The following is a 10,028-nucleotide window of genomic DNA, read 5'->3' as shown; positions in this document are numbered from 1 at the left end:
GAAAGACTGTCCAGGGAAAACAACAGAAAAAGCTTAAAATGAGTGTTGGTTTTTTTTTTTAATTTTTTATTTTTTATAAACCTATATTTTTATCCCCAGGGATACAGGTCTGTGAATCACCAGGTTTACACACTTCACAGCACTCACCAAAGCACATACCCTCCCCAATGTCCATTTTATTTTTATTTTTAAGTAATCTCAACACCCAATGTGGACCTTGACCTTAAAACTCTGAGGTCAAGTGCTGTATGCTGTGCTGACTGAGCCAGCCAGGCACCCCGGACTATCTTTTAAAGTCATTATCTCGGCTGCTATGTTTTCAGACATTTTGTCTGACTTCCGTAAATTAAAATCGCAGCAGAAATGCCTTTGGTTCGTTCTCATGGCAACTGGGCTCTGAATCCACTTGCACACTCTGCAGGTTCGGCCGTCTGAATCCACTTGCACACTCTGCAGGTTCGGCCGTCAGCAGTGCTGTTTGAGACCGACGCGCTCCTTTGGATCCCTATAGAGTGTAAGCCCAGCTGTGGCTACCTTTGTTCCAGGGCCTGGTCTCCCACTGGGATAGTCTAAGTCTGGACAGAAATAATGCAGTTTCTGGAGACGTCCCGCAGGACCCGAGCTCACATGGAACTGACTTTTAACAGAAAATAGGTTTCCTAAATCACAATCAGATACGCAGCAGCCAACAGATGATGTTCATGAGGCAGTCATCGCATTCTCCTGTCAGAAGGGAAATTCGTATCAGTAGACTAATGTGTAAGAACTATAGGAAAGGTGGATGGAATTAGGAGACTTTGTAATGCATTTATCAGAAGTGATTCACCGATCAGTCCCTGATACTTACGACAGCTAATTAAGGACCTTCCCCTAAACTACACGCTGTTGATAAGGTACCAGTTAAAACATCAATAAGCTCTCCTGAAGCAACTGTGGGACGAACTTCTTCTGAGAACACTGTTCTATTGTCTTAGATTCGCTTGCTCCATCAAAATAAATTCTTCCCTTGACTTTATCTTTTTTCTTTATTTTGAGCCTCTCTTTTGGTGGCAGTGGGGGAACTCAGGGGGCTTCTGCCCAACTGGGCTTTTTAATATGTAAAAACATTTTCAGTTTGACTAGAAAAAAATGACAATAATTATAATCACTTTATAATGTTAAATACCAAAAAAGTAATAAAATCATTTGCAAATCATGGAAAAACATTTTCATTAAAATATATATGGCAAATTTCACAGGGAGAAATTGTGATAACTATTTTCTTTCTCAATTAGATAAATTTCGAGCCACAATTTAAAATTACCTGGGTTGATCAAAACTGCAATAACACTTCTTTCCACTTTGTTAGCTGCAGTCAGTAAAGACCACCTGCTTCTGTTGGGAAAATTTACATGTTGACAAGTATATGATTATTTTTCCCTTCAATGACAAACCTTTCTTCATTGAATCTCACATTTCCTAGTTTCAAACCTATACTTACTATGGCTGTAAACAATACACCACAGTCATGTAGGAAGACCCAACTTCCCAAATGATTTTGCCTTTTTTTTTCTGTGTGTACTTCGGGCTGACTAGAAGTTTCATAATTCATATGTTGACTGATTCTAATCCTTATAGACCTTATTAAAACACTAGACTAACTGCAGACAGTCTGATTCAAAACAAACCAGATAATTACATTCCCAGGAGTCTCGGGGCTTACTACATGTGAACAGCTTAGTTAAAAACCTTTCCTAAATACAATATTGAAAAGCATAATTGTGGCTGTTAAGCAACATGGAGTAAATAGCGCAAAACAATTTTTATTTCTATATTTCAGTCTAGAAAAATAATTTTTGTTTTACATAGGAAGTATTTTTAAAAAGTGTATTTATTTAGCTCAGATTTATCCATAACATTCAGCTTTCTCTAATAAATACTATTTTGAAACCCTGATTTCTAACTTAGATGACTTCTGAAAGATTTGTATTCATTAGATACAGAAATGTTTACTATTTTTTTAAAGATTTATTTATTTATTTATTTGACAGACAGAGATTACAAGTAGGCAGAGAGGCAGGCAGAGAGAGAGAGGGAAGCAGGTTCCCTGCTGAGCAGAGAGCCCGATGCAGGGCTCGATCCCAGGACCCTGAGATCATGACCTGAGCTGAAGGCAGAGGCTTTAACCCACTAAGACACCCAGGCGCCCCCAGAAATATTTAATTATTAACATGCACTTTTCCATATATTTTATTGTTACTATTTTTTTTTTCCATTTAGTGTTTATTACTGATTATTCAGGGAACCGGCTGGCCGGGAGAGATCAGTCTTTTTCTTTCAGATGCTCTGAAGTGTAAGGATTGGTGGGGCATCGAGATTTCTCATGCATCCCCCTTTACATGGCTGATGGAAAACTTAAATAAGTTGATAGAGGAAAAAACACAGGCTAGCAAATATTACTGATTTTTTGACACTACATTTGATGAATTTAAATTATAAGGGGTTGATTTATGGCTCAACCTTGTTAAACCAAGGTTATCTCCATTTAAGAATTCATGATTATCAGTCACTGCAAACTAACTGTCATTTGAAGGCTATGTTTGGATAACTGAGTTCTGTTACAGCCATTACTGTAGTCTTTTTCATCACGATCAGTAGGTATTGGGGAAAAGAGGACCTATAAAATTAAGGAGAAGGGGATCCAAGACAGAAGTATAGGAAGACCCTGAATTTACCTCCTCCAGGAACACAACAAACTGGAGCTATATATCGAATAATTTTACTCTGAAAGGGAGGAACTAGAAAATCAGATGAACGATGTATTTAAAACAATTCAATATATTCACAAAAAAGACAAGACATGCACTGAGAGTAAAAGGAGCAAAGACATGAACTTTCTCTGGATCCCACTGTGGATGTGGTAACCCCACAACCTGGAAGGATCCCCAAAATATAGGATTCTCTTTTGAGGAGTAAAGGGGCTGTTCCCCACACTCGGCAACCCAACCCTTTGAGCTGGCACTATAAAGGTGAGCCTCCAAAGTGTCTGGCATTGAAAATCAGGAGAATCATAGACTTATAATACAGAAATCACACTCTTAGCTGGTTTATGCACAAACATATTTGTCCTGAGATCCAGCACAAAAGCAACAGATTGAAAAGTGTCTAAGCCATAAGCAAGGGAGACCCACTTATTAACTTTAAAGCAGCTACTGGCGAGACAGGAATCTTCAGGGACTCTATGCAGGGACGGAAGTCCTGGCAGACATTTGTACAATCTCATTGTAATCTGCTGGTGACAGAGTCAAAGGGCACCATTTTTGGTGCCTTCCCTCCAACCTGCCAGCACCAGAGAGCATGATCTACCTACCCTGTGCCGTAACTGAGCCGGGTGAGCGTCCTGAGCCCCACCCATACAACATAACACCCAAACCACAACAAGGTCAAGTGAGTGTCCCAAGCCCCATGTTCCTTGCTCAGCAGTAGAGAGGAAGACAGCCCGGGTGAGAGCCCTGATCCCTGTACAACCTTCACAGATACCAAGCTACAACTGGCCAGGGGAGCACCCTGAGCCTTGCCCTCCCTATTCAGCAGCCAAGACACAACTGGGTTGGGTGAGCACCCTGAACCCCTGGACAGAAGTGGGATGGGAAAGTATCCCGGGCCCCATGTCCCTGTACAGCAGCTGCAACCCTACCATAGCTAGTGAGCAATACAGTACATACAAGGGAATGCCCATATAGCGTTTGGCTCTGGTGACCAAGGGAGATTGTACTTCTGGCCCACATGGAACAGCGCCTATATAAGACCACCCATTAAAGGCTAAAAATTGTATGGAACAAGAAAAGACCCCCAAATAGGCAAAGGAATATTGAAAAAGACAACCAAAGCTGGTGGCATCACAGTCCCAGACTTCAAGCTCTATTACAGAGCTGTCATCATCAAGACAGCATGGTACTGGTACAAAAACAGACACATAGATCCATGGAACAGATAGAGAGCTCAGAAATGGGCCCTCAACTCTACGGTCAACTAATCTTCAACAAAGCAGGAAAGACTCTCCAATGGGGGGCAAGTCTCTTTAATAAATGGTATTGGGAAAATTGGACAGCCACTTCCAGAAGAATGAAACTGGACCATTTTCTTACACCATACATAAAAATAGGTTCAAAATGGTTGAAAGACCTAACTGTGAGACTGGAACCCATCAAAATCCTAGAGGAGAACAGAGGCAGCAACCTCTGTGACCTCAGCCATAGCAACTTCTTGCTAGACTCATCTCCAAAGATAAGAAAAACAAAGGCAAAATGGAACTATTAGTACTTGATCAAGATAAAAAGTTTTGCACAGCAAAGGAAACAGTTAACAAAATCAAGAGACAACTGACAGAATGGGAGAAGATATTTGCAAACGACATATCAGATAAAGGGCTAGTATCCAAAATCTATAAAGAACTTACCAAACTCAACACCCAAAGAACAAATAATCCAATCAAGAAATGGGCAGAGGACATGAACAGACATTTCTGCAAAGAAGACATCCAGATGGCCAACAGACACATGAAAAAATGCTCCACATCACTCGGCATCAGGGAAATACAAATCAAAACCACAATGAGATACCACCTCACACCAGTCAGAATGGCTAAAATCAACAAGTCAGGAAATGACAGATGCTGGTGAGGATGCGGAGAAAGGGGAACCCTCCTACACTGTTGGTGGGAATGCAAGCTGGTGTAGCCACTCTGGAAAACAGTATGGAGGGTCCTCAAAATGTTGAAAATAGAACTGCCCTACAACCCAGCAATTGCAGTACTAGGTATCTACCCCAAAGATATGAAGGTAGTGATCTGGAGGGCACATGCACCCCAATGTTTATAAGCACCAATGTCTACAATAGCCAAATTATAGGAAGAGCCCAGGTGTCCATCGACAGATGAATGGATACAGAAGACATGGCACACACAATGGAACACTGTGCATCCTAATAATGAAATCTTGCCATTTGCAACAACATGGGTGGAACTAGAGAGAACTATGCAAAATAAGTCAATCAGAGAAAGGCAATTATCATAGGATCCCACTGATATGCAGAACTTTAGAAACAAGGCAGAGCATCATAGGGGAAGAGAGGAAAAAATGAAACAAGATGATACCAGAGAGAGAGAGACAAACGATAAGAAACTTATTTTTTTAAGATTTTATTTATTTATTTGAGAGAGAAAGAATGAGAGAAAAGCATGAGAGGCAGGAAGGTCAGAAGGAGAAACAGACTTTCCATTGTGCAGGGACCCCAGTGTGGGCTCAGTCCCAGGAATCCAGGGTCATGACCTGAGCTGAAGGCAGACGCTTAACCACACTTCACCGAGCCACCCAGGTGCTCAGGGTTGCTAGAGGGGAGGGGTGGATGGGGTGGCTGGGTGGCGGATGTTGGGGAGGGCATGTATTGTGGTGAGCACCGGGTTTTGTGTAAGACTGATGAATCACAGGCCTGTACCCCTAAAACAAATAATACATTATATGTTCATTAAAAGTAAATAAATAAAGGCTAAGGGAGGTAGCCATTTTGCTTAATATATACAGACAGAGAAATGGGCAAAATGAGGAGACAGAGGAATATGTTCTAAACCAACAAAGATGACAAACCCCCAGAAAAAAACTTAATGAATTGGAGATAAGCAACCTATGCAATAAATAATCAAAGTCGTGGTCATAAAAATGCTCACTCAGGGGCGCCTGGGTGGCTCAGTGGGTCAAAGCCGCTGCCTTTGGCTCAGGTCATGATCTCAGGGTCCTGGGATCGAGCCCCGCATCGGGCTCTCTGCTCAGTGGGGAGCCTGCTTCCCCCACCCTCTGCCTGCTGCTCTGCCTACTTGTGATCTCTCCCTCTCTCTGTCAAATAAATGGATAAAATCTTTTTTAAAAATGTAATAGTTAAGAATATATGAGATACATAAAGAGATAAGATGTGGTTCCACTCCAAGAGGGTGATGTAAGCAGACCCTGAGCTTAACCTCCTCATGGACACACCAAATCCACACTCCGTTGTAGAGGACCTGGGGCTGCCTGAGCACCATCTGCACAACCAGGGACAGCGAGACCACAGAGAGAGAGAACGGCAGGAAAGACAGACACGATAAGGAAGAGAACCAACTTCTCCTGGGAACCACAGCCGGGAGAAGAGGACTGCGGGACCAGGTTTGTCTGCTCAGGGCCACGGGGCGTTGGGGGGCTTTGGTTTAAAAAGGCAACTGGGACATAAAGGAACCGCCACGCGGTGCGGCTGCTGCTAGAACCCTCCCGGCCGGTGGGCGGACGAGACATGGTTTACATCCCCCTTCCAGCTTGATGGCACCGAAGTAGTCATGGCTGGCCTGCTGCCTGGCCGATGCCCGGGCCCTCAGCCCACTCCAACCCTACAGGAGGGGCAGGGGAGACATGGTTTAAAAGAACAACTATATAGAATAACTATATTATAAACTAGAATACAATATTAAAAGAATGACTATATAGAACATAGAGGAACTAACCCCAGAACCCTCCCATAGGGCAAACGCGCTACTGGAAGTCTATCCAGTTCGGTGGGGCTGGCAAACACCACAGTTTACATTCCTTCTCCTGGATAGCAGGGACAGGAGCAGGGGCCAGGTGTTCCGGCTGGTCTACTGTCTCAGTGAGCTCCAGGCCCCTAGTCCACACCAGCCCCAGCCATCCCGTGGCACACACCAGGACAGCCCTGGTCAGTGCTCACTACAGCCCCCACCAGCTTGCCGAGATGACACAGGGGCAAAACACCCTGGAATGCCCCAGGCCCACCCCGCTTTGGCTCCTCGGGCACTCCCCCTGCTTCCCCATGTTGGTAGCATTTTCCCAAAAGCAATGTGTTCATGGCTAGATGAACGGATGAAGATGTACACACACACGTACTATTATTCATTCACAAAAAAGAACCAAATCTTGCCTTTTGTGGCAACATGAAGGAACCTAATGGGCATTATGCTAAGTGAAATAAGCCTGATAGAGAAAGAGAAATACTACATGATTTCACTCGTATTTGGAATCTACAAAACAAAACAGAAAGGATCATGGTTGCCAGAGGGAAGGGTTTAGGGGTTGGCAAAAAAGGTGAAGGGATCATAGGTACAAACTTCCCGTTCCTAAATAAATGACTCTCAGGGATATAATGTAAAACGTAAGGAAGATAGTCCATAATATTTTAACAACTTTGTATAGTGACAAACTGGACCTATGGAGATGATCATTTCATAGTATATAAAAATATGGAATCAGATCAATCAAAATATGAAACCAATATAGTATTGTAAATCAGTTGTGTGGTGCCCAAATAGGGTGTCTCTTGATCCGATGGGGGCCTCAAATATGGAGTGACCATCAGGTGGAGGCTCACGGCATAGGCAGTGAGAGAATTCACCTGAGGCAGAACGGAGGCTCTAAAGGTTTCTTGAATACACTGCATAGGAGGGGAAAGCAGGACGCGAAAAGGCAGTGCGTGGGGGCTCTTTTTAAAGGGAGAGGATGAGGAAATGTGGCTACATAGGGAATCTTTCGTTTTTGGGGAACTGTGCCTAATTGTGAGTAGCCCGTTCTTTCATTAGGGTCTATGGGTATTTGAGCTGGGTTTCCCAGTGGGTCTGCCTGAATTCAGCCCGGGGTCACTGTTGCCCCTTCTGCACTCCATGACTCAAACCTGTTTGCCTAAAAGCAGCTCCTACAAATTACAAATTATAAATAAATGAACATTACTTATGGGATTTGATAGGATGGGGTAACAGCTCAGCTGCTCTCAGGCAGAGTTTGTCTCTCAGAGTTCATAGGAAGTCTCAGCTCTCCAGAATGATTTAACTATAACTGTTGAAAAGGTATTAAAAAGAGGGTTTTGATGGTCCTGTTGGCCAGTAACTCATAAATCAGAGGAACCAGGGTTGTTTTGACAACCCCCCCCCAGTATTTTTTCTTTTTTTTTTTTTTAATTTGAGGTGTAAGTTATAAATTTTGAAGTATTTAATTATACAGTTTTATTCAGAAAAAAATGCTTTTAGAAATTTTTTTTCTTGATCTCTTTACTCATATTTTGAATATATTCTAAACTTTTAAGAGAATGTACCAAAATACAGGAGCTTTCCTATTAGCCTGAAGACTCAAGTCCATAAAAGAACAAAAACCTGTGTCTCAAGTAGAGAGACTGCTCAGTTATCAGGTCAACCATCCCTTCAGAGGGTTCTCCGGACCAGCCCTTTTGCAGAATCGGTGCTAATTTCTCACGCCCTGCCCCGGTCTGGTTAATGTGAGAGGAAGACTGGAGACGCCGAAGCAGCTTTCTGGAGAGGGTGTTTGTGAAGGGAGCTATCGCCTCACCTTTTTTTTAAAACTTTTTATTTTTTAATTTTTTTAAGATTTTACTTGAGAGAGAGAGAGCATGAGAGGGGAGGGGGCAGAGGGAGGAGCGGACCCCCGTGGAGCTGGGAGCCCAATGCGGGACTCAATGCTGAAGCTCCAGGATCAGGAGCTGAGCCGAAGGCCGTTGCTCAACCAGCTGAGCCACCCAGTGCCCCCCCCGCCCCCGCCAAAACCTTACCTTCTATGGTGGTGAAGAGAGTACTTCACTGGTATTCCTTCCAGAAACTTGGGTGGTGAACAGAGGACCACTGATGAAGTTTGGGGGTGTCCATAATAGGACACACACTCTTTTCCACAAGGGTGAATATGTGCCCAGAGGGTCAGTGGGGTTATAACTTTTACCAGCAAGACCCCAACTGGCTCCCCTTCGTCTTCACAGGAACATTAGCCTTGTCTCTAAGAGGCAATCAACAGGAGGGGCTCCTGCTGGTGTTTCAGCCCGATTTGAGCGTGACCAGCGGCTCCCATCTATGCAGATGGACCCACAGAGCGTCTGACGCTCATTATAACGTTAAGCTCTCCGCCCAAGGAGGAGCACACGTTTCATTAACATAACATAGTGTGAGGGCCTACTTTGAGCCATTCCATCTCGGTTAAACAGCGGTTTTGTTGTTTATGCAGTAAAACTTAAACTGACCCTGCACCCCCAAACCCCCACCCCCTCCCACCCCTGGCCAGGGGAAATTTTATAAAAGCAAGTCTGGGAAACCAGTCAAATGTGGTTGACCAGTCCCTGATAACAGAGCCCAAATACAAGGGTGGGTGAGGTCAGGCGGAGCTAACAGCCCCAGTGCAGGGATGAGTCCGGTCAAGTGGAGACACCCAGTGGGGCGCACACTGTCTCCCTAGCGACCAAGGAGCGTGGGCCCCGTCTTTTGGGTGCCAATTCTGACCAAGGTGATAGGCTAGTGCAAATGTCTACTAGGGTAAATATAGTTCAATTGGCCACCCGTGTGTGACCTAGCGTGACTGTGCAGCTTTCTCTGTGAGTTACAATCTCATCGGCCACCTGTGTGTGGCCAGGCTCAACCACATGGCCTTTGCCCTTTAAGAGTTAGTCTGTGAGGCTGGGAGGGGTCTCCCTCTCTGTAAGAGACAGCCCCGACCGGTGTGTTTGATTCTCGATGCTTAGCATGAAATAAAGCTTTGCTTGACCTTTCCTTTGTATCAGTCTCGCTCCTTTGGTCATGGACCCTAAGACATAGAATACAGGCATAGGCATGTTTTCTAAGATGTATTTCTAAGCATGTTTTCTAAGTATGCCTTTGCAACCTCATGCCCACCTAAATATAGGATGACAAAACTCCTTTTTCTGAGTAGTCATCCTCACCCTGAAGAAAACCTCTCACCTCCCACACGAGGAGTCATGGCTTTGGAAGTTATCCCCTGTGATCTCCTTATTTGCTGAAAATCAAAGGTCCTTTGTTGGACACATCCACCTGGTCTCCATCTGTAATGAAGGGGTTCAGGACAGGTTCCCTCCACCCTTAATATGCCCTTTTTGTGTGTGGATTATTTTGAGCTGGAGGCAGTTGAGCCCTTGTGGCCTTAAGAGAAACTCCTGTCCTTCCCTTAACCACACAGAAGTAGCTAAGCTGGTGTTCTTTCCCAGAATAAGGGCTATTAACAGAT

This window comes from Mustela nivalis (genome assembly GCF_964662115.1).
Source record: "Mustela nivalis genome assembly, chromosome: 11".
Lineage (NCBI taxonomy): Eukaryota > Metazoa > Chordata > Mammalia > Carnivora > Mustelidae > Mustela > Mustela nivalis.
Note: the sequence above shows the minus strand (reverse complement) of the source record.